Source organism: Saimiri boliviensis, chromosome 10, assembly GCF_048565385.1.
Source record: "Saimiri boliviensis isolate mSaiBol1 chromosome 10, mSaiBol1.pri, whole genome shotgun sequence".
Lineage (NCBI taxonomy): Eukaryota > Metazoa > Chordata > Mammalia > Primates > Cebidae > Saimiri > Saimiri boliviensis.
The window spans coordinates 26,720,324-26,727,187 of NC_133458.1; the positions used below are offsets into that span (position 1 = coordinate 26,720,324).

A 6,864-nucleotide genomic window follows, 5' to 3' on the forward strand; every position below is an offset into this window, starting at 1 on the left:
CACAATGGTAGCCTCACAGTTATCTCTTAAATACAAGCCTCTTTATTCATCAATCTTGTAAGTCTTGTGTAATTTAGCCAAGCTATATAGTAACTGGATGCTAGCTTGACTTGTTTTCCCTTAAAAAAACAAAACAAAATAAAACACACACACACACACACACACGCACACACACACACACACACACACACACACGGAGGACATAGATATATATATATAAACAGAAAAGGGAAGACAAATTAAGTGGCCCTATTGCACTAAAGTGAAGGATTAGAAAAAAATACAAAACCAGTTATTGCTTAGGCTACCAAAGTTTATAAAAAGCTTCGCCTTGATTCCATTATGAGTTCTTATTATTCAGTTTCCCTCCTGTACCTACTCAGTATGGACTACAGTATTGGTGTCACTGATTCCTTATCATATTTCCTCATATCTTTGCATCCTTGCAGATGACAGCCTACAAAGAACAAGTTATACAGCAAAATATCAGTCCATTAAGTGACATCCTTCCTTATTTAGGTTAACTCAGTGATTAAGGATCTTCTTCCATATCATCTGGATTAGGAGCCATAATGAAGTGGTTTGGGTATACAAGGTTATGTGTGTATGCATGTATTTCCCAGCGAGCATCATCACTTTTATGTGTAATGTAACGTTCTCCAACGCGAGTTTCAAATTCTCTAAGGTCAAGCCAAGTCTGATAGTCCTGTAGCCAGGGATGACTAAGAGATTTGTCAACACTATAACGTTTTCTCATCTTCACTTGAAGCAGATTGTTTATCAAATCAATTGCTTCACCAGAAATTTCTTTCCATGGATTTGGTGGGTACATAAATGCAGCATTTTGGATCTGGTCATTTATATCTTCATCCTCATTAAAAGGAAATGTGCCACTGAGGCTCACATAGATGATAACTCCCACTGACCACATATCTAGAGAACAGTTGTAACCTTTGCTCCAGAGAACTTCAGGGGCTAAGTATGCTGGAGTTCCTACCACAGATCTCCTGAATGACTTTTCACCAATGATGCGTGCAAATCCAAAATCACACAGCTTCACCTAAGGAAATGGCTCTGCTGATGCAAGCAGCACATTTTCTGGCTTTAAATCACAGTGCACAATATTCTTAAAATGCAGATTTCTCAAAGCAACAAGTATCTGTGTGACCATGAATTTAGTAATTCGTTCTGGAAGCCGACTTTTCTCACTGGATAGAATCATTTCCAACATATCTCCATGCAGCTTTTCCATTACTACAAAGACTCGGTCTGGGGTTTCAAACATACATTCCAGGTTTACAATCCCAGGATGGTGCAAATTCTGTAAAATAGCCACTTCATTACGGAGTTGACTTTCTTGTTTTGTGGGGAATCTCATCTTATCAATTACTTTAATAGCCACATCCCTCCCAGTCTTTCTATGTTTTCCTCCATAAACAATGCCAAACTGGCCTGAACCAAGCACCTCATCTGCAAAGATCTGGTAAACAGTACTGATATCCACATTCTCCTCGATCTGACAATTAGATACAGAGATACTCGTAGACAATCTTTGTGATCTTTCCCTTGCCCTGGAGAAGTGCAAACACTTGCTTGAGGAGTAACAGGCATGAGGGCTTGGCAAATTGCTTTTTCCCAGCTCTGTGCTACATCAAGTCCAACTCCAGTGGCAGCGAGAACAGGATTATGAGAGCTATCCCCATTGTTCTCACCAACGAAGTATACCATAGTATCAGTGATGATTTCAAAACAGTGTGGATTGCTGCCTTGTGAAATGTTTGTGAAATCTCGTGGTGAAGATATGCGAAGAATTCCTGAAAGTGGAATTTCCTTATAATACTTTGATCCAGATTCATTCTGAAACAATGTTAGACATTTGCTGTCAAGTCTCCAATAACGCCTCTTTCTCAGGTTATCCCTGCTGGTGTAATGGACCATCCACCCTTTCTTCACCATTGTGCTGCTCTTCCTCTGTGTGTGCTTGATGGATTGTACAACCCTCATTAGCGGAATATTATTGCTTGTTGATGGACTGATTGTTTTAACGGCTTCTTCATCTCTTTCCACATCAAGATCAGATGGATCCAGGAAGAACATCTTGTCTTCTGAGGGAGATGGCTCTTCTGTGTCATCCAAGCCCCGACTACTATCACTATTTATGTCATTATTGTCAATATCCATTGGTATATCTGTATCTGTTCCCAAACTGGAAGGTTCTCCATTGAAAGTAACCTCTCCAAGGCAGTCTCTTGGTACTTTTGATGCACAGCGTTTATGGCAGTTGAATTTACAATCTTTACACTGCATTCCTTGGCAAAAGAGGCCTTTCAGTAACCGCTTGCAGTACTGACATATCGTGGGACGGGTGTAAGAGTGAACAGCAAATGTGTGTGGAACTTTCACTCTGCACATTACCATCTTTTCCATCCAGATTGGGCGACCACTCCAAGAAGGAACTCTCTTACTTGGTTCCTGGTGGACATGTGACTCTTCACTGGGAAGGGTGACATATTCAGGCTGCAGGGGTCTTGGAACTGAGAGGCCAGGTCCTGGCAAAGATACATTTGACAGACGTCTCTTTCTTACTCCACTACAGTTATTTGGAATCTTGAAGGCACATCGTTTATGATCATTTAATCCACAGCCTTCACATTTAAGTCCCTGCCGTACCAATCCCCAGAGTGTCTCACCACAATAATCACAGAAAGTAGGAGCTTTGTAAGAATGTACGTAGAGAGTATGCAGACGAATCTGGAAGTCCTCTACTGTGGCCAAAGCTGAAAGAACAACCTCCCCTAGACCTCCTTCGTGTATTTCATCTGCTGAGGGAATCAGCTGCAAAATATTTTCTGAGTTCATGTCATGGCGACAAAGAAGAATTTTGTCATACATCCCGAAGAATCCACGCTCTGGAAACTTTTGATAAACTATGGAGCACACAAGATCCTTGACAGCAGATAAAGACAGTTCCTGGGCTTCAGTGGTAACACTCTCCCGTGTGAGACCAATTTGCAGTGGAAATGAAACTGTATGCACTGAGCCTCTGGAGTGGGTGAGCGATGGTGCACTGAAGCTTCCATTAGACAGTCGGGCAGAGAGTCCCGTCTTAGGACTTGAACACGGAGAAGCAGTTGGAAGCACAGCAGGAATAGCTGAAGGTAATACAGACTTCTGGGCTGATGGAGGGGAATTATTTGCAGACCTCTGCCTTTCTTTAATCTTTTAAAATAGTTGTCAATTCTCTTTCAATGGTTATGAAGAGGGTTTTAAAATAACAGCAGCAAAGAAAATGACTGCACTTTTGGATTTAGTTGAAAGCTTCTTTATTTCCTCTTTTAAGCCACTCATGCCGATGATGATAAGTTTTATCAATGAGTCGAATGCACAAAAGGTCCTACTTCTCTTATCATCTGTCCCATCAAAAAACAATCTTGTCTGTAGGAAGACAGCCAGGGATTTGTAAAGGATTTAACATCACTAAGCTACCCTCAGCAGAAGAGAGTTGACGGAGCTTATTTACGAATCTATTTTCCTTTCAGTCTGTTCTGGTCTCTTAATTTCAGAAAATACATATTGAATATAAGTTATTTCTCTGTCAGGATGAATTCCTCTTTAAAAAAACAGTAAGTGTTTTGGATTAAACAATTCCATACTTTTGCTTTGGTTTACTAATTTCACAGGACACCTTCTCAAATGTCTACACTTAAATCACCTTCTCAAATGTCCTCATTTTCATTCTGGAGGTGGGGGAACTTTTCTATGATGAAGTAAAAAGCTTTTTAAAATAGTATAGGCATATTTCATTAGATGAATGGGTCCATCAAGAAAAGTTGACGCTTTCTGATATGTAGAAAGCAGTGGCGGGCTCGACCCGTCGTGAGAAACTCTGCGCTCGCCAGCGTCTGAGTCCCAGACCAGGCGCCAGCGAGCCTTCACGCACCCCGCAAGATCCCGCCCGCCGCCGGCGCCCCTCCCTCCGCCCCCCCACCCGTCCCATCCTGAGGCCGGAGGGCGGGGGGCCGGGGCGCCCCATAGGCTTTTTTCAAGCTCTTTCATCGTTTTTGTTTTATTGTTTTTGTTCTCACGAAGTAATTTCAAATGATCTCTCTTTGAGCTTAGTGATTCTTTCTTCTGTCTGACTGAGCTCTTCACAGAATTTTTCAGTTTAGCCAGTATATTTTTTTTAGCTCCAGATTTTCTGTTTGGTTCTTTTTTATGGTTTTTATCTCACTGTCGAACTTCTAATTTTATTTGTGTATTGTTTCCCTGGTTTTATTTAGTTGTCTGTATGTGTTCTCTTATGGCTTGCTAAGCTTCTTTGATTATTTTGAATTATTTGTCAGACAGTTCATGAGATCTCCATTTCTTTAAACCTGGTTATTGATGCCTTAATTTGTTCCTTTGGTAGTGTTACACTTCCCTGATTGTCTGTGATCCTTGTGGTCAAGCACTGGTTTCTGTGTATTTGAATAATTAGACACATATTCTAGCGCTGACAACTATCTTCACCAGTAAGCCTGTCCAGAGATTCTGGGCAAACCATCTATCATTAATCCACAGGCTGGCAGGATGGTAGAGTTTTTGAGCAGACCAGCCTGGTGCCTGAACTGGTTTTATGTAAGCCTCATGCTAGTTACAAAGCAAAAACATACAGTAGCCACACAAGAGATAAAAGGTAAGAATTCAAAGCACACCACTACAGAAAATCATCTAATCACAAAGAAAAACAGCAAGAGAGGAAGAAGGGGAAAGAAAGAACTACAAAACTAGCAGAAAACAATGAATAAAATGTCCAAAATAATTACGATCAATAATCAGTTATTCAATAATTATTGATTACCTATCAATAATTACCTTGAATGTAAACAGATCAAAGTATCCCAACAAAAGACATAGAGTGGCTTAATGGATTAAAAAAAAAAAAACCAAGACTCAACTATATGGGGCCTATCAGACTCATTTCCTTTTTTAGGGGGTGCGGGGGTGGAGTCTTGCTCTGTCACCCAGGCTGGAGTGTAGTGGTACAATCTCAGCTCACTGCAACCTCCACCTCCCTGGTTCAAGCAATTCTCCTGCCTCAGCCTCCCAAGCAGCTGGGATTACAGGTGCATACCACTGTGCCCAGCTAATTTTTTGTTTGTTTGTTTTATTAGCAGAGACAGGCTTTCACCATGTTGGACAGACTGGTCTCGAACTCCTGACCTCAAGTGATCCTTGGCCTCCCAAAGTGCTGGGATTACAGCATGAGTCACCGTGCCTGGCCTCACTTCACTTTTAAAGACACACATAGATTGAAAGTGAAAAGATTCAGAACGATAATTCATGAAGATAGAAACCAAAAGACAGCAGAGGTAACTATCCTCATATCAGAAAAAATAGGCTTTAAGTTGAAACTATAAAGTGAAACAAAGAAGGTCACTATATAATGATAAAGGGATCAATTCATCAAGGAGATATAATGATTATAAATATATATGCACCCAACATTGGAGCACCTAAATAAAGATATCAAATGTTAATATATCTGAAGACGGAGACAGAGTATGACATATTACTAGTAGGGAACTTCAATACCCCATTTTCAACAATGAACAAACATGAAAAATCAGTAAGGAAAAACTGGACTTCAAGTATACCTTAGACCAGGCGTCCCCAAACTACGGCCCACGGCTGCATGCGGCCCCCTGAGGCCATTTATCCAGCCCCCCGCCGCACTTCAGGAAGGGGCACCTCTTTCATTGGTGGTCAGTGAGAGGAGCACAGTATGTGGTGGCCCTCCAACGGTCTGAGGGACAGTGAACTGGCCCCCTGTGTAAAAAGTTTGGGGATGCCTGCCTTAGACCAAATAAACTTGACATGTACAGAGCATTCCATCCAAGGGCAGCAGAATATACATTATTTTCAAGTGCAATGGAACATTCTCAAGGACAGATCATATGTTAGGACACAAAACAAGTATTTAAAAATTTAAGATTGAAATCATATTAAGTATATTTCAGACGACAACAATATGAAACTAGAAAACAACAGAAAGGCCTTCAAAAATTTACAAATATGCAAAAATTAAACAAATAATTCAACAATCCATGGATCAAAGAGAAATTTTAAAAGAAAATTTTAAAAATCTTTAGACAGACCAGGTGAAGTGGCTCATGCCTGTAATTCCTGCTCTTGAGAGACCAAGGCCAAGAGTTCAAGACTAGCCTGGGCAACATAATGGGATCTTGCCTCTATTTTTAAAATTTTTTATATTGTCTTTGTTGCTTAGGAAAAAGAAATTTTAAGAAAAAAATCTGAGACAAACATAGAAAGACAACACACCAGCACTTATGACATGCAGCAAATGCAGTTCTAAGAGGCAGTTTATACCAATAAACACCTATATAAAAAAAAAAAAAAAAAGGATCTCAAATAAATAACCAAACATTATACCTCAAGGAACTAGAAAATGAAGAAAAAGCTAAGCCAAAAGTTAACAGCAGAAATAAGTATTTTTTAAAAGCAGAAATAAATGAAATAGAGACTAGAAAAACAATAGAAAAGATGAAAGTAATCGTTGCGTTTTTAAAAGATAAGCAAAATTGAAATACCCTTAGCTAGACTGAGAAAAAAAGAGAGAAGACTCAAATAAATAAAATCAGACATGAAAGAGAAATTACAGCTGATACTAGAGAAATACAAATAATGGTAAGGGACTACTATGAACAAATAAACACCAACGAATTAGACACTGGAAATATCTACCAAGACTAAATCACAAATATGCAGAAAATATGCACAGAAAATCATGAGAAAGAAGATTTAAATGATTATAAAAAGTCTGTTATCCAAGAAAAGCCCAGGATCTGAGAGCTTATCTGGTGA

General features: G+C 39.7%; 1 pseudogene; it reads right to left on the bottom strand.

Moving 5' to 3' along the window:
- Positions 1-239: 239 nt before the first annotated feature.
- LOC120365292 (serine/threonine-protein kinase D3 pseudogene) lies at positions 240-3,209 on the bottom strand (annotated as a pseudogene).
- Positions 3,210-6,864: the final 3,655 nt, after the last annotated feature.